The sequence below is a fragment of the Mytilus californianus genome, unplaced genomic scaffold (assembly GCF_021869535.1).
Source record: "Mytilus californianus isolate M0D057914Y unplaced genomic scaffold, xbMytCali1.0.p SCAF_8, whole genome shotgun sequence".
Taxonomy (NCBI): domain Eukaryota; kingdom Metazoa; phylum Mollusca; class Bivalvia; order Mytilida; family Mytilidae; genus Mytilus; species Mytilus californianus.
This window is the reverse complement of record NW_026262734.1, coordinates 99607084-99630277: the sequence shown is the minus strand read 5'-3', so window position 1 is coordinate 99630277 and position 23194 is coordinate 99607084. Positions and strand designations below refer to the sequence as shown.

Genomic DNA, 23194 nt, shown 5'->3' with positions numbered 1-23194 from the left:
GCGATGCTGCATATTACTGGCTTGAATTTTCCGCTTGGTGTCTTGCAACTCCCTGGCAAGCGCCTCACGCTACTTAGGGTCGGTAATCTTGATAAACGTCATTTATTTATAGGAGCGAACGCTGTTAAACGCCCCATAGCGTTGGTGTGAACGCCCCATAGCGTTTATAGACGTTTTTCCAAACACCTTAAAGCGTTTGAAAAAATATCTCTCATTTAGCGTTTAAAAAGTTGTTGAAACAATGGGGGTAACGAGTATGGTTGTATTCTCTTCGAAAGCTTCAAGTGTCTTAGGCATAGGTCTTTACGCGGTTGGCATGGGTGTGTACACTGGTGGCCTCGAATCGTCTTGGTAGGGCATTGGGGTAGAGGAAAGCGCTCACCATACCATACTGGCGGCCAGAGTTTCATGCGTCGAAATCACCTACACCGCTATCCATCGGGCGGGGGATCGTGCGACCACACTTCCAACACATACTCCTCATATCGACTGAGTCCCACTCGAACGTACATTTGCAGGGCCACTAAAACTTGTAGGGCTGGGGTTCCTCTGTGTCTTCATACTCCATTTGCAGGAAGAAATCTTCAAACTGATCCATTCTTTATCTTATACCTCATACAACTCATCTAATTTGTATCGGTATTTCCCTGCTGACTTGGGGCTCGTGAGATCGATGGTTAGAAATCCATAGGGTTAGGACCAGCAATGCTTACACAGAGCGTCAAATTGTTACTTGGTAAGATCGTTGCTGTGGTCACGCCGGATATGATCGAGATTCTTAGCATCTTACTGAAAGAGACAGATAAAGTTTGCATTTTCTCGGATCGATTGTCGGGGCAGTTTGAAGTAGTTCTGGCACAGGTAGAAACAATCGACGTTGTTGTGGCGACCGCGCACGTAGTAATCTTCACACGTGTTCTGTTTGCCTAGCATCAAGTCGTCGAACACTATGAGGTTCTTGCGCTGGGGTCAAGTTCCCGGGAGTCTGGTACATCGCTCCCTTGCTCGAAGAAAAAAGTGTCGATACCATTTGGGTGTCGTGGTTGTGGTAAGGCGTTGACCACATCGATCAACGAGTAGGGTGACTTGTCCTTGCACTGTAGGAGGTCTCGGATATCTTCCTTAGGGAAGCCTTTTCCCAGCGCTTGCTGCAACAGCTGGTAGATGGGCTGGTGAAGCGATTTTCCGAAAACGTACAATCGATCGTAGTCGAGCCATCCATCGCGCAGGAGTAGGTTGTTCAACAGCGTTGTCTTACCACAGTCCGACTTCCCAATGATCAACACTCTGATCGACCGCTGCGGTAGGAGGTAGTGATTGCTCCTTTTGGGGCCGTTGGTACTGTAGGAAATCTCTTCGACGTTCATTTATTTAAATAAAATAGCGATGATCTTCTGCGTGAAATGTCGTAGGAAGACGGACACAGTTAACCCTGGCGAGACAATTACCAGCAACGGGCGATGGAAGAAGTTTGGCAACTGCAAGGTGTGCGGTGCCAAGAAGTCTCAGTTTGTTGCTACAACCGGTGCAGGGTTCATGAACAAACTAATCAACCGATTACCCATGGAAATGCATCTGCCCGGACACAACTTCACCGGACCAGGGACTAAACTTAGCAAGCGGCTACTCCCCGATGGCACCCCGAAGGCTTAGTCAAAACCCATTAATCGAGTTCACCATGCTGCATATCACCACGATCTCTGTTATGCCCAGCACAAGGATACAGCCGCACGCAACTCCATCTGTGACAAAGCTATGCTAACCTCGCTTAACACCATTCCCAACCCTACCACACGCGAACGCATGGACCGCAGAATCATCGGACCCATCATCGGTACCAAAGCTCGATTTGGTCTGGGTATTAAAAAAAAAAAGTTCGCTGAACCGATGATTTAGCTGAGGAGTTGCACAAACCTGTTCGACGCAAGTTTCAGAAACGCCGTGTGGTTGTGGGTGGTGTGGATGAGACCTGGGCGGCCGACCTTGTTGATATGAGTGCCTTTTCCAGGGACAGCAAAGGAAATAAGTTCATCCTGAGCATCATCGATGTCTTCTCCACATATGGCTGGTTGATACCACTAAAAAACAAGAAGGGGGTGACGGTGCGGGATGCCTTTCAAGCGGTGTTCAAGGAGCGCGTTCCTGAGAAATTGTGGACAGACACAGGTACTGAGTTTTACAACAAGGATGTAAAGCAGCTCCTCCAAAAGCATGATATTGAGCTCTACTCCACTGAGAATGAGGAGAATACGAGTGTTGTCGAGCGCTGGAATCGCACCATGAAAGAGAAAATGTTCAAATATTTCTCAGCCAACTCTACACGCACCTACATCAATGTGTTGGATGATCTTGTTCACCAGTACAATACCGCCAAACATAGATCCATTAAAATGACTCCTGTGATTGCAAGCCTCAAGAAACATGAAAACAAGGTGTATTGGAATTTGTATGGAGACCTCCCTCCCATGCAGCAGGCACGGTTTCGTATAGGTGATAAGGTTCGAATTACCAAGAAGAAAGGCACATTTGAGAAGGGTCACACACCGCGCTGGACCATGGAAGTTTTCGAGGTGTCTCAAGTTCTTTCCACCCAGCCACCCACTTATCATCTCAAGGATTTAAATGGGGAGGAAATTCAGGGATCCTTCTATGAGCCCGAACTTCAGAAGACTGATCAGGACATCTACCGCATAGAAAAGATCCTCCGCAGGTGAACCAAGAACAGGATTAATGAGGTGTTTGTGAAGTGGAAGGGTTATCCTGCAGAGTTTAACTCTTGGATCAAAAAGTCAGATGTACAATAATGTCAAGCTTTCAAGCTTTCCCATCCTTTCAATCAGGACGGGAAAGGTTGTTGAGGTTACCCCAAGAGTTACTTAATCCTATTAATGTGTTTATCCTCTTCAGACGCAACATCAAGCTCGCGCTGTGACCTTCCTCTCTTAATCTTCTTTTCGAGATAGTTTATCTTACCGGTGAGGCTCATGACAAGTTCCTGCCAGTTCTTTGCATACCAGCCTTTAGTCACAGGTTCATTGGCTGATTTTGGAGTTGGGAGATTGGTGATTGGGTGTCCCAGCATATCTATTTCACCATTTACTCTTCCCCCGGTCGAAGGCAAGCACTTCGCCACATCTTTCTCGATGCCGTTTAAACGTTTCTTCTCCACCTCAAGCTCTTTCGAGATTGCTTCGAGCGCAGCCTCTAGATCATTGATGTCTTTTATACCATTGTTCAACTGTTGGGTCAACCACCGTTTTGTCACGGCATCCGAGCTGTCCTTGGGATATCCTAGGCTAGTAATGCGATTGTCGTTCATATCCAAATCCTGCAGCATTCGCCAAAGGGATGCGCGCTTTCTTGCATGAGATCCAAACTTATCCTTTTATATATAGAGTGAGAAGATTGTATCTTCCAGCGATTTTCCAGTCGCCAACACTTTCAACACGAATAGGCAAACGTGACCACACACCACCGAGCCTCGTTGCTGTAATTTGTCGGTGCTATATCGAATTTCAGGCTGTAAGTAGTTCACCATCTCTGCAGGCGGTGGCAATCCATAAGAGTCAGAGTAATACTTTACCGGTCCACGTTTATACCAGCAAGTCCAATGCGTTCCAGGACCCTCCCAGCTATCATGATTCAAGATTCCACATTCGATGCGGCGCGGACTGGATGGAAGGGTATCTCGCATAAACACCCCTCTAAAACTTGGGATTCCTAGGGCTGTGACGGCGTTCTCTAATTCCTTATTCGACAGAGGCTTGTGGGGAAGAACTACATTGTGCACCTCGAGGTATTTCATTCTTTTCTGAGTTTTACCCATACTTTATTTATTGCAGGCGGTGTTGCTCCTCAATTTTATAATGTCCGTGAGGAAGGGTGCTAATTCCGTCGGGGAGAATGTGTCGCTTGGTATCTTTAGCCGAAAGTGCAACCTTGTTGATCTCCTGAGTGTAGATCTGATGGCGGTAACTTCGGAAAATATTCATCGGTCGGTATATTTCCTGCTGGGTGTCAAAACATCTCTTATAGTCGTCAAAGGTAATATGCTGCTTGATGACAGCCTTTGTAACTCCCTTTGCTTTCTTGGTAGTGTCTCCATCATCCATTTTGTACGCATATAATTTTGGTCGAAGTCCCACGAAGCCAGTCATACTTTTACCACCACATTTGTCCTTAAACATTCCAATTATCTTCTTGTTGACGCCGGATGGAATTCCTGAAGGGTGGTCAGCTGGATAGTTCGAGGTATCGATTTTTTCCTGAACATGGGGGGTAACATTTTTGTAAAAATCCTCGGTCTGAATTTCATAGGCCAAGCTATCTGTATCGGTAAACAGTAGCCGGGCGTTATCACCATACGTCTCCTGTATGAAACCGTAATGGAATTTATACATCAGGAGCTTTGAGATGTCCAGGATACATGCTCCTAAGTAGACTGGCTTGTCGAATTTCAGCTTGGTTCTTTTCATGTGAACGGCTGCCAGATTTTCATTGAATACGACCCGGCGATCAAAATTGGGCTTAGACACCAGTTTTAGGGCTTGTTTTTCACTGTTCACCAGTCAAACATCGACCCTCTTTCGAATATTCTCCATCGTTTATCCAAACACTTAGTTATTCATGAGTTTGTAAAAACCCTTCTCAGCATCGCTTGTAGCCTGAGCTCTGAGTTCGGTATTCAGGTCGATATACGGTTTAAGCCATGGGGATTGTTCAATTCTGATGATCCGATGAACCTTTTTCAAGATCATTCCCTGGGAGATATAGTATTGGAGGTTCTGAAGATGAAGGCTATATTTTTCGCGTTTGCCTAGATGAGGTACCAATTTACGAACTCCGTCGATTTCCATGGCTTCCGGCGCGAGAGGGTAGTCGTTATGACTATCGTGAAGGTGTTGAGGATATTCTAGATCACTTTCTACTAACGCCCCATATTTATGATCTTCTGAATATTTTAACATCTCGTCGATCTCCTCTGGATCTACCCATTCAAACCCTCCTGTGGGAAGGGGTTGTGCCATAGCCCCACCATAATTGTTTGCATCTAGGTAGGTCATAAACTTGGTTGGCTGCGATGGATCGTAATTACTCATATATGGATTATTGGCCTTTCCGAGTCGGTGAGATATCATGGCCACACCTCCCCTAGTCGCATTTTCGAACATCAACAGCATATCCGGATCGGCCAGAAGTTCCAGTCGGATCCTGCTGTATTTTAGCATCGCTTCGTAAGATAGCCCTGGGGATGTGAAATAGTGTGCGGGATCGAGCTTGTTAGTTTTCATACAGTTATCCCTGAAATTCCCGAAAACATCTTCTAGTAAGGCGACATCACTTTCCAAGTAAAGATTGTGATACTCTTGCATCGTCCGGCAACTTAATTCCTTGAACACCAGCTGGGCGTGGGCGTAATCTTCATTGGAAATATGTTCACCGCGAAGTTTGTTGAAAAACGCCTCCTTAGGTGGTAGCTGTGTTTCCTCCAGCTTGGTGGGACTATCTACATAATCGTATGGATATACTCCCTTCCTAATCATCAGTTCGGTGTGATCACCGAAACACTTCTGCGTTGCCTTGAATTTATCCTTGCTCAGATTCTTTGCCAAGTTTTCAATGGAGGAGAGTAGGAATCGCATGGAGTCAATAAACCTCATCTCGATATCTCCAACATTCTTGGAGAAGCTAATATATTTTTCATCGGTATTGGGGATACAGTTAATCTTTCCTTCTCTGAATCCTAATTCCCTCACAAATAAATGGGCATCATACCCACTCAAATTATGAAATACGATGGGGACACATTTGGGTAGCTGAAACGCTAAATTACACTCATTGTGTGCTGCACCTCGATAATTGCCAGTAAGATGGTTGTGATCCCGAACCTTATCTCCACCCAAAGTGTTACCACAAATGTGACAGAGTGTGCTCGCCGCGAAATTCTCATTATCTTCATCCGTCATTACCATCGCAATTTTGGTTTCATAGGTTTTGGCAATTTCTCCGATTTCCTTTTTCATACACTCCACAAATGTCTTGGCTGCATTTTCTCCACAGTAAACGACTGAATCTTTGTAGTCACCGTGGACATATTTTATGCGGTAACAGAATCGAGATGGCTGAGGCAGTTGATATGCCTTGGTGTAGGCTCGTGATGGATCTGGCTGGCAGGTGTCCATTTTTTCCGTAAAGCACTCAAAATCCGCATAGATTATGAATGGTACCCTCATCTAGCGTTGGTAGTTTTGGAAACTGATGAAGGTTCCTTCTTCCGGCATCTCGATTCTGATCGGCTTCTTCTGGCTGCAATATTCCATGTGCTCGTCTAGGATGTCCTGTCTGGAAAAGTGACACAAACACCTACGGCATAAGTATACTGATTCTTTGTGTCCTGTCACTTGAGAGGTCAGAAGGCGTGAAAGGCTCTTAATCCAGCAGTAGTGCTGCTTGTCAATATGGGTAAAAAATATGAGGTCTATGTGTTTTTCTCCGGTGTTCTCCGATATTCTCAGGAGATATACTTAAAGATCCTCCTCTTCATCTTCACCTTTCTTAACACCATCGTAGCCAAAAACGTTAATGTTGAGGTTTGGATTTTGCCGCTCGAATTGTTAATTGCCTTGAGGGAAACTAGGAATTCAATCCCATCAGAGTTAAGCTCGCCTGCCCTCTGTTTGTACTGTGTGACTCGGTTTGCTGATTTCCTGTCTACTTCCGGATTGTAAAGTGCTGATAACACTGCCCACTTGAAGCAATGATCATCTTCATTTCTCACATTGATGATAGCTTTCTTTTGGGTGAGCTTCTGTGGGAGTGGGATGTAAGACTTCCCGGCGAGTGGTTTGAATTTGTTCAAGTGGAATTCTAGCTTATCGATCTTTTTAAATGTCCATCCACTACCATCGCGCATATACTTGACCATATTTTCCTGAACCTTCTCTGCCACAAGGGAAATCGCGAAATCGAGGTCTGATGAGTGGGTGGTCGTAACCTGACATGATCTGAAGGTGGGATATACGTAGATATTCTCTCCGGTTGCAGGGTTTGATTTCAATAACTCTTCTGTTAATGCTATTTGCACCTTCAATGCTTTCTCTTGGGTGAGGGTACTTTTGATTTCATTGGAAATGATTCCTCGGCTGATCTGGAAAAACGTTTCCAAATTATGCTGCTTAAGTGGTTCAATGGTGACTGTACCAAATACACCTTTCAATGCATTGCGTAGGTCGACAATTTTGATTTCCTCTTCGATGGGTGCATTTTCGATATCATATTTCACCAGCTCAGTCAGAGCAGCTCTCGCTAGTCGGGAATAGTTGGTGATTCCCCGTCTTTTAAAAATGGTCTTCCGTTCCTTTTTGGTGAAAACCTCTTCGCGAGTAAATTTGTGGGCGGTTTTGTCCTCGATTAACTTTACCAATTCCCCCTTGGGTTTCCTACTGTATTCCTTAAGTCCCTCCTTCTTCGCGATTTCTCGGAGTTCTTTCATGGTGGCTTTCACCACGATTTTCCCTCCAACTGGGGTATCCTCTTCCTTCTCCTGCTGGCGTGGTTCTTTGCTGTGTCTCCAGCAGAGCCCATCTTTTCCCGGTTTACTCTTGCAGAACTGTCCCTTCTTCCTCTTCAGTGATGCGCCGCAAGTTTTTGGTTCTTCATTCTCAAGAAAGAAATCTTTGAACTGATCCATATTCATATCAACACTATTGGATGCCATCCCTTTATTTGTATCAATTGAAGGGGTGCTTCCTTCTAAGGTGTTTGGGGCTGGGGTATCTCTGACGTTTTGTGTGAAAGACATACTTGTATCTACCCTAGGATTACATCCCTTTAAGGTGTCTCTACTATTGTTTACAAAAAGCCATATTCTTGTTTCTATCCTTAGACTAGTTGAAACACAATGAATTTGCATTTTATGTTTGAGGTTGGGGTCCCTTTGCAGGATTTGTGCTTAAAAATGGCAACAAAGTTCAATTGGTCTGGGCGTCTCAATAGAAAAGTTCGTTGGACGGATAAAACATTTCGACGTAAATTCGAGAAACGATGCCTGAACGCTGTTCGTTTAGGTGAAACTTGGATTACAGTTCTATCTCAACAGAACAAAGAATTCACGTTTATTCTTAGCATCATCAATGTTTTCCTTGCCAAATACGACTGTTTAGTGCCGCCAAAGACCAAGAAGGTATGACGATCAAGGTTGCTTTTTTATACCGTATTTAAGTCAAACATTTTCATAAAACTATGGACGAAAAAGGTTACTGAATTCCACAACAAAGAGGTCAAAGTGCTATGCCGAAAACACGACGTTGATCCCGCCAGAATGGAGGAAAGCCGGGTTTTCTCGACCACTGGGACCACACCATGATGGGAAGATGATCAAATACTTTAAAGCCAAATGTACGCGCGATTGGTACTTTAGATGATCTCGTTCACCAACAAAACACCACCAAACAGAGATCGACTTAAGACCTTTGGCAGCAAGTCATAAGAAATATGAAAGAAAATAAGGTGTACTGTAACTTGTATGCAGACATGCCTACTATACAGCAGGGTCGGATCTGCGTGTTTACCAATTCCCATGATTTCAACGATGAGGAAATACAGGGTTCCCGAACTTCTGAATACCTCGTACCGCATCGATAAGGTATTGCGAAGGCGAAATCGGGGTGATGTCAATGATCTCTTTGAGAAATGGATAGGTAATCTCAGTCATTTATTTCTTGGATCAAACAATTAGACATGGAGTCACAACCTCTCTTTTCAAACACAAAGGTTCGTGGTTCGATCTCTGTTCCTGGGAGAAAATTTCAGGGACCAAATTTTCGGCTCTGCCTTGACACCATTTGCGAGTATTGTCTTCAGGAACGATGATAGTCTGTCGGAAGGGTACGATAAACGGCTGACCCGCATTAAGAGAGATCCATATCACTGCACGTAAAAGACAACCTTGTAGATTTCGAAAGAGACCAGGCTAATGCCGCTACAAGGCAGCATTCGCACCAGCAAAGTAGAGAGGAATATGATTAATATAAGTTACAATAACTTGTTTCCAAATCCACTAAAAATAACTATGTTTAAATTAACCTCTCTAGAAGGTCTATATTCTTGATGATTCTCAAAGACTGTAAAGGTTATGAGAATGTAAAGGTTACTAGTAACCAATGGGTTTAACGGTTTTCTCTGATATAGCAGGGTTACTAGTATAAAACCATGCTGCATTTTATTTTACAAGTGCTGTCGACCTGAATCAATTGGCGTGCGGGTTCTATTGAGAGGAGTCGCTTGCGGGTACACTATTGCCTGTAGGTGAAATCATGATATGTATGGTTGTATCAGAGGGAGTAAAATGACTAGCTTGAAAAACGGTAGTATTGACGGGTAAATTATGACTAGTTGATTGTGAGGATTGAATGAGTTTTTAATTTGACGGTTTTTTTAATGTAAACGAACATGTACTGATCTGTTTGCTGAATTTCTTCCACCACGTCTTCATCCGAGCAAGCTTCTATCATTAAGACCTTTCTGAATATCACTTTTCTGTGACACGGAATCTAAAATAGCTGTGACTTCCTCAATTTCTATATCGAAACTATCTCTGCAGTTATGTCTCCAAAATTCTTCCAAAGTCTTGTAAGTGCTCGTGTATGTCCGAAACGAATGGCTTTCAGCTTTGTATCCATTTTCCCTTCTTAAAATAGAAATAAAAGACTTCTTGACTATGTGATAGATGTACTAGCCATAGTAACATGAGTAACATGTCAAAGTGACGTGACATTACATTAAGTGCGACACATAGTAAACGTCATGTGTGTGGTATTTACGAGAGGTATGATTATGATGCAACGTATTACTCTCAATTTTTAAGATCTCGATACCTACTCTAGTTTATTTTAACACATCTCACTCCGTCAATCTATTGAATTTCTCTTTCTTGTTCTTACTATTTCTTTGCATACCAAACATTCATCACCTTGTCCTCTGCCATTTTATTTTCGTGAAGTTAACTAATCAAATGGTTCTGCATGTTTGAGTTTGTGGTCACAGTTGTCCAGCTTGTCCATTATTTTTTCTCATGTTCTTTGATTGCTTCATTCATTTTATATCCGTTTAAATCTGGTCGCACTAGGTTTCATACGTGCTGTCTTTTACTTTTTTAATAACCCACCATTTCATTACAGCATCCGAACTGGCCCTCGGAGCTTTCAGAATGGTGATATGGTTGTCGTTCATGTTCCAGTATTTGAAGGATCTACCCATGATCATCCCTCTTTATCAATGGCCGTTTGTGTTGTTCCATTCCCTGAAAAATGCTATTCGGAGATTGGCGAGCGTTTCCAATGGATTTTGGCTCTTTCTGATGGGTCGTCCAAGTTCGTCCCAAAAATGTTCCATTGGCGATAATCTGGAGACATCATTTAAAATGTGTGCCACGTGACAACGGGCGTTGTCCTGCTGAAAAACGTGGTCAAAACGATGCCTTCGGAGAAACGGGAGAACGAGTGGAGCCAGAATTGCGTTCCTATACCTTTTTGCATTTAGGTTACCTTCAATAATTGTCAGATCGGTGCGTTCCTGGTAGGTATTCCGTCCCATACAATAATTCCGCCACCCTCAAACAGATCCGTTACCTGTACGCACGCATCAGAAAATCATGCATTGCACCTCCGGTAGACACTGGCTTTGCCGTCGCTAAATGTAAAGTTGAATTTCTATTCATCGGTAAAAAGGACTTGTCTCCATGTTAGCCTATTCCATCGAATCCGTACCCGAGTCCATTCAAGTCGCGACATCCTGTGACGTTGCGTAAGGATAGGTCCCTTCAACGGACGATGAGCTCTTAGGCAAACTTGATGCAGTCGGTTACTAACTGTTTGGGAATAAAGCCTGTTTTTGTTTCTTCCATGAGTTTGTCGTGCTGTTTGTGACAAGTTTACAAATCGATTCCGGAGATGAATTATGCGGATGTGACTGTTTTGACGTAACTTTGTTTCACGTTGCCTGCAATCTCGGGGACGATTTTTTGTCGTGCCAGTATCTCTAAGACGAGTCTTAATCCTTTCAATATTCATTCTAGAGACATTGGGATGATTTGCAACCTGTATTAGAGTCATTTTTGCTGTCAACAACACAATAGCTCGTTCTCTCTCATTATGACGTAGACGTGGCATTGACTTACGTGTAACTTTTTCAATTTTTTAATGCGACCTTCTGTTAACAATAGTGCTCGACACATTTAATGACCAAAAGCACAACTCAATTCCATCTTGATACAGGTAAATGTTTGAAAAAATGCTTATTTGTTTAAAATCAGAAAATGACGTAACGTCGTCTTCGAATTTTTAACAAATTAGTTAATGATAGATAAATCATTCAGGTCACTAGTTTTAATCTTGAAAATATTATAAATTAATATATGTAAATTCTTTTAATAAAAAACCAGGATAACGTTTCTATTTTTGCCTAGTAAACATTTATTTATATCAGACAATGCACGCACGTGGACGATGGTACTTATACCGTCTTTAAGAATGTGGCGCTTGGATTGTCAATGATAAAGTTAACTGGTCTGTATGTAGTTTTACTATCATCTTTTTTTAACAACTCGGTACTCTTTGCCGATTTTGTTTTATTCTGGTACAAAACCTCTGATATAAATAGACTTTTGAAAATAATACAAAGTAGACTGTCTATTAAGTCTGTAATAGTATATAGATTTTTAGGTTGTATACCAGCTGGCCTTCGCACTAAAGTTCTTTCATCTTCATCGTTTTCTTTTTCGAAATACTCTTGAAAAAAATTCAGCCAGTGTTCAGCCTTCTCTTTATCAGTACTTACATAACACATTTTACAATCTCTTTCATCATATAATTCGGATGGGGGAATTTGGATTTTCATTTCGACTTCATATGACAAGAAATTCTTCTTTGCTGACTCTGATATGTCTTTTTCACGATTTTCACGTTCTTGTCTGACATTTGAGTTGGCTTTGTTCCTCACTAAATTTAAGTTCCTTTCGACATAATTAAACATAGCACCTCTTGAAGCTTTGCGCAAACTATGCGCCTGTGTGCCCTCTACAAGACCTTTATAGTCTTACCCCGCGACATCCCTCATTATTTTTTCCAGAGGCTATGGAATAGGCAAATTCCAGTTGTTTTTCCCAAATTGTTTTTGAAATTCCGAGCCCTAGTTTCAGTTTTTGGACAAAGCGCAACTCGAAACCTTGCGCAAACCATGCGCCTGTTTCTCCTCTACAACACCTATATAGCTATACCCCGTGAAACTCCACATTTTTTTTTTCTAGAAGCCATTGAATAGGTGTAATACACCAATTAATGCATGGTACGTCACATCCGGTTGCAGACGAAAATAGGTCGAAAAAATATTCCCTTGAATTTGACAGTTGTAGGTAATTAATCCATCATTTTATTGCAGTAAAACATTTCTGGGTCATAAACATATACATGTATCTTGGGTATTTCAAAGCATCATTTTTTTTTTTTTTTTGGGGGGGGGGGGGGGTTCTGTAGAATATTTTGGAAACTTGAGGTTGCATGGTTACTAAAGCTTGTACACAGGTTAAATAAGGGGCAAATTTGATTGGTTAACTGACAGTGATAGTTATTTTCTTATATGCAATGAAATGTTATGTTAATTTTTTAATTAGAAACAAAGATAAATTCTCCACATTTTTTTGAAAACTGCAAATTTAAAAAAAAAAAAAAAAAGAAAATCAATGGAGGTATTACACCAATAGGCCAACCCCCTCTGTTTTTTCCTTTTTTTTTTACTTTTGGGCCCTAGTTTCAGATTTTTTAACATAGCGCCATTCGATACCTTGCGCAAAAGATGCGCATGTTTCTTCTCTACAAGACCTATATAGTCCTATCCCGTGACACCCCTCATTATTTTTCTCTAGAAGCCATGGAATAGGCCAACCCCCCTGTTTTTAACAATTTTTTTTCACATTTTGAGCTCTAGTTTCAGAATTTTGAACATAGCGCCCTTCGATACCTTGCGCAAAAGATACGCCTGTTTCTCCTCTACAAGACCTATATAGCCATACCCCGTGACACCCCTCATTATTTTTCTCTGGAAGCCATTGAATAGTCCAATCCCCCTGTTTTTAACATTTTATTTTTCAAATTTTGAGCTCTAGTTTCAGATTTTTGAACATAGCGCCCTTCAATACCTTGCGCAAAAGATGCGCCTGTTTCTCCTCTACAAGACCTATATAGTCAAACCCCGTGACACCCCTCATTATTTTTCTCTAGAAGCCATGGAATAGGTCCACACCCCTGTTTTTAATAAAAAAAAATTCAAATTTTGAGCTCTAGTTTCAGATTTTTGAACATAGCGCCCTTCAATACCTTGCGCAAAAGATGCGCCTGTTTCTCCAATATAAGACCTATATAGTCATACCCCGTGACACCCCTCATTATTTTTCTCTAGAAGTCATGGAATAGGCCATTCCCCCTGTTTTTAACATTTTTTTTTCAAATTTTGAGCTCTAGTTTCAGATTTTTGAACATAGCGCCCTTCGATACCTTGCGCAAAAGATGCGCCTTTTTCTCCTCTACAAGACCTATATAGTCATACCCCGTGAGACCCCTCATTATTTTTCTCTAGAAGCCATGGAATAAGCCAACCCCCCCACCCTGATTTTAACAATTTTTTTTTTCAAATTTTGAGCTCTAGTTTCAGATTTTTGAACATAGCGCCCCTCGATACCTTACGCAAAAGATGCGCCTGTTTCTGCTCTACAAGACCTATATAGTCATACCCCGTGACACCCCTCTTTATTTTTCTGTAGAAGCCATGGAATAGGCCAACCCCCCTGTTTTTAACAATTTTTTTTTCAAATTTTGCGCTCTAGTTTCAGATTTTTGAACATAGGGCCCTTCGATACCTTACGCAAAAGATGCGCCTGTTTCTCCTCTACAAGACCTATATAGTCATACCCCGTGACACCCCTCATTATTTTTCTCTAGAAGCCATGGAATAGGCCATTCCCCCTGTTTTTAACAAGTATTTTTCAAATTTTGAGCTCTAGTTTCAGATTTTTGGACATAGCGCCCTTCGATACCTTACGCAAGAGATGCGCCTGTTTCTCCTCTACAAGACCTATATAGTTATACCCCGTGACACCCCTCATTTTTTTTCCCTAGAAGCCATGGAATAGGCCAACCCCTGTTTTTAACTAATTTTTCTTTCAAATTTTGAGCTCTAGTTTCAGATTTTTGAACATAGCGCCCTTCGATACCTTGCGCAAAAGATGCGCCTGTTTCTCCTCTACAAGACCTATATAGTCATACACCGTGACACCCCTCATTATTTTTCTGTAGAAGCCATGGAATAGGCCAAACCCCTGTTTATAATATTTTTTTTCAAATTTTGAGCTCTAGTTTCAGATTTTTGAACATAGCGCCCTTCGTTACCTTGCGGAAAAGATGCGCTTGTTTCTCTTCTACAAGACCTATATAGTCATACCCCGTGACACCCCTCATTATTTTTCTCTAGAAGCCATGGAATAGGCCATTCCCCCTGTTTTTAACAATTTTTTTCAAATTTTGAGCTCTTGTTTCATATTTTTGATCATAGCGCCCTTCGATACCTTGCGCAAAAGATGCGCCTGTTTCTCCTCTACAAGACCTATATAGTCAAACCACGTGACACCCCTCATTATTTTTCTCTAGAAGCCATGGAATAGGCCAACCCCCCTGTTTTTAACAATTTTTTTTCAAATTTTAAGCTCTAGTTTCAGATTTTCGAACATAGCGCCCTTCGATACCTTACGCAAAAGATGCGCCTGTTTCTCCTCTACAAGACCTATATAGTCATACCCCGTGACACCCCTCATCATTTTTATCTAGAAGCCATGGAATAGGCCAACCCCCGGTTTTTCACTATTTTTTTTCAAATTTTGAGCTCTAGTTTCAGATTTTTGAACATAGCTCCTTTCGATACCTTGCGCAAAAGATGGGCCTGTTTCTCTTCTACAAGACCTATATAGTCATACCCCGTGACACCTCTCATTATTTTTCTCTAGAAGCCATGAAATAGGCCAACCCCCTGTTTTTAACAATTTTTTTTCAAATTTTGAGCTCTAGTTTCAGATTTTTGAACATATTGCCTTTCGATACCTTGCGCAAAAGATGCGCCTGTTTCTCTTCTTTAAGACCTATATAGTCATACCCCGTGACACTCCTCATTATTTTTCTCTAGAAGCCATGGAATAGGCCAACCCCCCTGTTTTTAACATTTTTTTTTCAAATTTTGAGCTCTAGTTTCAGATTTTTGGACATAGCGCCCTTCGATACCTTGCGCAAAAGATGCGCCTTTTTCTCCTCTACAAGACCCATATAGTCATACCCCGTGACACCCCTCATTATTTTTCTCTAGAAGCCATGGAATAAGCCAACCCCCCCCCCCCCCCCTGATTTTAACAATTTTTTTTTCAAATTTTGAGCTCTAGTTTCAGATTTTTGAACATAGCGCCCTTCGATACCTTACGCAAAAGATGCGTCTGTTTCTGCTCTACAAGACCTATATAGTCATACCCCGTGACACCCCTCATTATTTTTCTCTAGAAGCCATGGAATAGGCCATTCCCCCTGTTTTTAACATTTTTTTTTCAAATTTTGAGCTCTAGTTTCAGATTTTTGGACATAGCGCCCTTCGATGCCTTGCGCAAGAGATGCGCCTGTTTCTCCTCTACAAGACCTATATAGTCATACCCCGTGACACCCCTCATTATTTTTCCCTAGAAGCCATGGAATAGGCCAACCCCCTGTTTTTAACTATTTTTTTTTTCAAATTTTGAGCTCTAGTTTCAGATTTTTGAACATAGCGCCCCTCGATACCTTGCGCATAAGATGTGCCTGTTTCTGCTCTACAAGACCTATATAGTCATACACCGTGACACCCCTCTTTATTTTTCTGTAGAAGCCATGGAATAGGCCAACCCCCCTGTTTTTAACACTTTTTTTTTCAAATTTTGCGCTCTAGTTTCAGATTTTTGAACATAGGGCTCTTCGATACCTTACGCAAAAGATGCGCCTGTTTCTCCTCTACAAGACCTATATAGTCATACCCCGTGACACCCCTCATTATTTTTCTCTAGAAGCCATGGAATAGGCCATTCCCCCTGTTTTTAACAAGTATTTTTCAAATTTTGAGCTCTAGTTTCAGATTTTTGGACATAGCGCCCTTCGATACCTTACGCAAGAGATGCGCCTGTTTCTCCTCTACAAGACCTATATAGTTATACCCCGTGACACCCCTCATTTTTTTCCCCCTAGAAGCCATGGAATAGGCCAACCCCTGTTTTTAACTAATTTTTCTTTCAAATTTTGAGCTCTAGTTTCAGATTTTTGAACATAGCGCCCCTCGATACCTTGCGCAAAAGATGCGCCTGTTTCTCCTCTACAAGACCTATATAGTCATACACCGTGACACCCCTCATTATTTTTCTGTAGAAGCCATGGAATAGGCCAAACCCCTGTTTATAATATTTTTTTTTCAAATTTTGAGCTCTACTTTCAGATTTTTGAACATAGCGCCCTTCGTTACCTTGCGGAAAAGATGCGCTTGTTTCTCTTCTACAAGACCTATATAGTTATACCCCGTGACATCCCTCATTATTTTTCTCTAGAAGCCATGGAATAGGCCATTCCCCCTGTTTTTAACAATTTTTTTCAAATTTTGAGCTCTTGTTTCATATTTTTTATCATAGCGCCCTTCGATACTTTGCGCAAAAGATGCGCCTGTTTCTCCTCTACAAGACCTATATAGTCATACCACGTGACACCCCTCATTATTTTTCTCTAGAAGCCATGGAATAGGCCAACCCCCCTGTTTTAACAATTTTTTTTCAAATTTTAAGCTCTAGTTTCAGATTTTCGAACATAGCGCCCTTCGATACCTTACGCAAAAGATGCGCCTGTTTCTCCTCTACAAGACCTATATAGTCATACCCCGTGACACCCCTCATTATTTTTCTCTAGAAGCCATGGAATAGGCCAACCCCCTGTTTTTAACTATTTTTTTTCAAATTTTGAGCTCTAGTTTCAGATTTTTGAACATAGCTCCTTTCGATACCTTGCGCAAAAGATGGGCCTGTTTCTCTTCTACAAGACCTATATAGTCATACCCCGTGACACCTCTCATTATTTTTCTCTAGAAGCCATGAAATAGGCCAACCCCCTGTTTTTAACAATTTTTTTTCAAATTTTGAGCTCTAGTTTCAGATTTTTGAACATAGCGCCTTTCGATACCTTGCGCAAAAAATGCGCCTGTTTCTCTTCTTTAAGACCTATATAGTCATACCCCGTGACACTCCTCATTATTTTTCTCTAGAAGCCATGGAATAGGCCAACCCCCCTGTTTTTAACATTTTTTTTTCAAATTTTGAGCTCTAGTTTCAGATTTTTGGACATAGCGCCCTTCGATACCTTGCGCAAAAGATGCGCCTTTTTCTCCTCTACAAGACCCATATAGTCATACCCCGTGAGACCCCTCATTATTTTTCTCTAGAAGCCATGGAATAAGCCAACCCCCCCCCCCTGATTTTAACAATTTTTTTTTCAAATTTTGAGCTCTAGTTTCAGATTTTTGAACATAGCGCCCTTCGATGCCTTACGCAAAAGATGCGCCTGTTTCTGCTCTACAAGACCTATATAGTCATACCCCGTGAAACCCCTCATTATTTTTCTCTAGAAGCCATGGAATAGGCCATTCCCCCTGTTTTTAACTATTTTTTTTTTCAAATTTTGAGCTCTAGTTTCAGATTTTTTAACATAGCGCCCCTCGATACCTTGCGCATAAGATGCGCCTGTTTCTCCTCTACAAGACCTATATAGTCATACACCGTGACACCCCTCTTTATTTTTCTGTAGAAGCCATGGAATAGGCCAACCCCCCTGTTTTTAACAATTTTTTTTTCAAATTTTGCGCTCTAGTTTCAGATTTTTGAACATAGCGCCCTTCGATACCTTACGCAAAAGATGCGCCTTTTTCTCCTCTACAAGACCTATATAGTCTTACCCCGTGACACCCCTCATTATTTTTCTCTAGAAGCCATGGAATAGGCCATTCCCCCTGTTTTTAACAAGTATTTTTCAAATTTTGAGCTCTAGTTTCAGATTTTTGGACATAGCGCCCTTCGATACCTTACGCAAGAGATGCGCCTGTTTCTCCTCTACAAGACCTATATAGTTATACCCCGTGACACCCCTCATTTTTTCCCCTAGAAGCCATGGAATAGGCCAACCCCTGTTTTTAACTAATTTTTCTTTCAAATTTTGAGCTCTAGTTTCAGATTTTTGAACATAGCGCCCCTCGATATCTTGCGCAAAAGATGCGCCTGTTTCTCCTCTACAAGACCTATATAGTCATACACCTGACACCCCTCATTATTTTTCTGTAGAAACCATGGAATAGGCCAAACCCCTGTTTATAATATTTTTTTTTCAAATTTTGAGCTCTAGTTTCAGATTTTTGAACATAGCGCCCTTCGTTACCTTGCGGAAAAGATGCGCTTGTTTCTCTTCTACAAGACCTATATAGTCATACCCCGTGACACCCCTCATTATTTTTCTCTAGAAGCCATGGAATAGGCCATTCCCCCTGTTTTTAACAATTTTTTTCAAATTTTGAGCTCTTGTTTCATATTTTTGATCATAGCGCCCTTCGATACCTTGCGCAAAAGATGCGCCTGTTTCTTCTCTACAAGACCTATATAGTCATACCACGTGACACCCCTCATTATTTTTCTCTAGAAGCCATGGAATAGGCCAACCCCCCTGTTTTTAACAATTTTTTTTCAAATTTTAAGCTGTAGTTTCAGATTTTCGAACATAGCGCCCTTCGATACCTTACGCTAAAGATGCGCCTGTTTCTCCTCTACAAGACCTATATAGTCATACTCCGTGACACCCCTCATTATTTTTCTCTAGAAGCCATGGAATAGGCCAACCCCCCTGTTTTTAACACTTTTTTTTCAAATTTTGAGCTCTAGTTTCAGATTTTTGAACATAGCGCCCTTCGATACCTTGCGCAAAAGATGGGCCTGTTTCTCTTCTACAAGACCTATATAGTCATACCCCGTGACACCTCTAATTATTTTTCCCTAGAAGCCATGAAATAGGCCAACCCCCTGTTTTTAACAATTTTTTTTCAAATTTTGAGCTCTAGTTTCAGATTTTTGAACATAGCGCCTTTCGATACCTTGCGCAAAAGATGCGCCTGTTTCTCTTCTTTAAGACCTATATAGTCATACCCCGTGACACTCCTCATTATTTTTCTCTAGAAGCCATGGAATAGGCCAACCCCCCTGTTTTTAACACTTTTTTTTCAAATTTTGAGCTCTAGTTTCAGATTTTTGAACATAGCGCCCTTCGATACCTTGCGCAAAAGATGCGCCTGTTTCTCTTCTACAAGACCTATATAGTCATACCCCGTGACACCCCTCATTATTTTTCTCTAGAAGCCATGGAATAGGCCTACACCCCTGTTTTTAATAAAAATAATTTCAAATTTTGAGCTCTACTTTCAGATTTTTTAACATAGCGCCATTCAATACCTTGCCCAAGGATGCGCCTGTTTCTCCACTATAAGACCTATATAGTCATACCCCGTGACACCCCTCATTATTTTTCGGTAGAAGCCATGGAATAGGCCAACCCCCCTGTTTTTAACAATTTTTTTCAAATTTTGGACTCTAGTTTCAGATTTTTGAACATAGCGCCCTTCGATACCTTGCGCAAGAGATGCGCCTGTTTCTCTTCTACAAGACCTAGATTGTCATACCCCGTGATACCACTTATTATTTTTCGGTAGAAGCCATGGAATAGGCCAAACCCCCTGTTTTTAACATTTTTTTTCAAATTTTGAGCTCTAGTTTCAGATTTTTGAACATAGCGCCCTTCGATACCTTGCGCAAAAGATGCGCCTGTTTCTCTTCTACAAGACCTATATAGTCATACCCCGTGACACCCCTCATTACTTTTCTCTAGAAGCCATGGAATAGGCCTACACCCCTGTTTTTAATAAAAATAATTTCAAATTTTGAGCTCTACTTTCAGATTTTTTAACATAGCGCCATTCAATACCTTGCCCAAGGATGCGCCTGTTTCTCCACTATAAGACCTATATAGTCATACCCCGTGACACCCCTCATTATTTTTCTCTAGAAGCCATGGAATAGGCCAACCCCCCTGTTTTTAACAATTTTTTTCAAATTTTGGACTCTAGTTTCAGATTTTTGAACATAGCGCCCTTCGATACCTTGCGCAATAGATGCGCCTGTTTCTCTTCTACAAGACCTAGATTGTCATACCCCGTGATACCACTTATTATTTTTCGGTAGAAGCCATGGAATAGGCCAAACCCCCTGTTTTTAACATTTTTTTTCAAATTTTGAGCTCTAGTTTCAGATTTTTTAACATAGCGCCCTTCGATACCTTGCGCAAAAGATGCGCCTGTTTCTCTTCTACAAGACCTATATAGTCATACCCCGTGACACCCCTCATTATTTTTCTCTAGAAGCCATGGAATAGGCCTACACCCCTGTTTTTAATAAAAATAATTTCAAATTTTGAGCTCTACTTTCAGATTTTTTAACATAGCGCCATTCAATACCTTGCCCAAGGATGCGCCTGTTTCTCCACTATAAGACCTATATAGTCATACCCCGTGACACCCCTCATTATTTTTCTCTAGAAGCCATGGAATAGGCCAACCCCCCTGTTTTTAACAATTTTTTTCAAATTTTGGACTCTAGTTTCAGATTTTTGAACATAGCGCCCTTCGATACCTTGCGCAAGAGATGCGCCTGTTTCTCTTCTACAAGACCTAGATTGTCATACCCCGTGATACCACTTATTATTTTTCTGTAGAAGCCATGGAATAGGCCAAACCCCCTGTTTTTAACATTTTTTTTCAAATTTTGAGCTCTAGTTTCAGATTTTTTAACATAGCGCCCTTCGATACCTTGCGCAAAAGATGCGACTGTTTCTCTTCTACAAGACCTATATAGTCATACCCCGTGACACCCCTCATTATTTTTCCCTAGAAGCCATGGAATAGGCCAACCCCCTGTTTTTAACAATTGTTTTCTTCAAATTTTGAGCTCTAGTTTCAGATTTTTTAACATAGCGCCCCTCGATACCTTGCGCAAAAGATGCGCCTGTTTCTCCTCTACAAGACCTATATAGTCATACCCCGCGACACCCCTCTTTATTTTTCTGTAGAAGCCATGGAATAGGCCAACCCCCCTGTTTTTAACAAATTTTTTTTCAAATTTTGCGCTCTAGTTTCAGATTCTTGAACATAGCGCCCTTCGATACCTTGCGCAAAAGATGCGCCTGTTTCTCCTCTACAAGACCTATATAGTCATACCCCGTGACACCCCTCATTATTTTTCTCTAGAAGCCATGGAATAGGCCATTCCCCCTGTTTTTAACAATTTTTTTTCAAATTTTGCGCTCTAGTTTCAGATTTTTGAACATAGCGCCCTTGGATACCTTGCGCAAAAGATGCGCCTTTTTCTCCTCTACAAGACCTAGTCATACCCAGTGACACCCCTCATTATTTTTCTCAAGAAGCCATGGAATAGGCCAACCCCCATTTCTGCAAATGTGTATCTTAGTTCAATTAAACAATGACATCAAAGGTGCTGTATTTTACAGGGAAGGACTACTTTTACATACGTTCTAAATGGAAGTGGTGGTTTTACACCTACAAATAATCCGTTGACAGATGCAGATTTACTGTGGTACTGAAAGTATGCTTAAAAAGAGATGTGATTTGTTTTATCAATGGATGGGATAAATACCATTTCATGATAGAGTTGAAATTGAAATATTTGGACGGAATTTCTGCCTGTTTAAATATATTTCATTTAACGGCCGTTGCTGTCTTATTCATTTTTTCGGTTTTTAGATATATCGCCTTATTGTTCGCTGGCTTATTGTTCGCTAGTTATTGTTCGCTAGCTTCAGCCTGGTATTTTGCATGCACATTTCCGAAAATATGACTAAAACTATGCTTATAACTTGTTTATGTCATCTATGTTATCTTACCATGCACTGTATGTTTAAAATTGTGTTGTTTTCATGACTTTTGTATGTGTGTATATATATTTTGTTATTCAGTCGATTTGAAAAGCTCACTATAGAGCTTGTGTTTATGTATAGTTTATTGAATATCGATCTTTAATAAAACTTTGAATTGAATTGAATTGAATTGAATTGAATTGAAACGAATCGAATCGAAGCGAATCAAATCGAATTGAATTGAATTGCACATGGAGCTGTCATGCATACAGTGCATTTTTAAAAGTAAGGATTGAACTACTTGTTGAGAATGTCCCTTGAGTAAAGTATGATAAATTCAGGGGAAATTAGTCCACATTCAAATTCAGAAGATACTTTGATAAATGGAACGTGCACTGAAAAAGTAAATATTCGCAACACCATGGTTAAAAAAGACGAAACGACATGCAAACAACAGTTTACAAATCAACAGACTGAAAGACTGAGTCGTTTGAACATTACAAAAAAGGTCGGAGAAAAACATGAAGTGTTTTGTGAATGTTTCAGTTTATCGTATTCAATTGACATGAAGATTGACATAGAATGACCATTGTCGTATACATAAGTCAACCAAACGCTCAGCAGATCGTCTTTTATTGTGAATATTTGTTTTGAACTATGTACACTTTCTTGTTTTAATCATTATTCCGTATTTTCTTTTATTTCCAAAAGAAAAACACGTTTTATTTCAATTTAGAAAATCATGACATTTTGAAGAAACAAAATGTGAACATAATTTTCATTCAGATGATATAAGATTAAAGGTTAAAGCAACAAATATGACAGCTTTAGTTTTTTTTTTAAGGTGTAAAACTTGACAAATACAGACCTGTCGTAACTCGATTACCCGTATTCTCTCTGAAAATATTGCAAACTGCATGTTATTAAATTATAAAATCCCTTTAAAGCTTTTTGTACACAATTTAAGAAACAGATATAGTGACATATATCATGAAATCCTAGATTAAATGAAATTTTAGGAAGTTAGTTAAATTATCACCACGACTATTGAATTTTAATTTAAATGCCAGGAATTAAATTAAATGGTAAGCACAAATTGTAGGACATATTTGCAATAAATAATCTGAAAGTCCAAATGG

At 40.8% G+C, this 23194-nt stretch overlaps 1 long non-coding RNA gene across 4 annotated transcripts; it reads right to left on the bottom strand.

Annotated features, from left to right (window-relative positions):
* Positions 1 to 14210: 14210 nt before the first annotated feature.
* Positions 14211 to 21518, bottom strand: LOC127711246 (uncharacterized). 4 transcript variants are annotated; one of them, XR_007986614.1, is made up of 5 exons: positions 21170 to 21518; positions 20149 to 20286; positions 19228 to 19442; positions 18937 to 19051; positions 16618 to 17162 (listed from the first exon to the last, which is right to left on the bottom strand). It is a non-coding gene; the product is annotated as an uncharacterized LOC127711246 (long non-coding RNA). The 4 variants fall into 4 exon arrangements; XR_007986615.1 differs by lacking the exons at positions 20149 to 20286; positions 21170 to 21518 and adding an exon at positions 14211 to 14263 and having other exon boundaries at positions 16925 to 17162; positions 19228 to 19497; XR_007986613.1 differs by lacking the exons at positions 20149 to 20286; positions 21170 to 21518 and adding an exon at positions 14906 to 15029 and having other exon boundaries at positions 16811 to 17162; positions 19228 to 19497.
* Positions 21519 to 23194: the final 1676 nt, after the last annotated feature.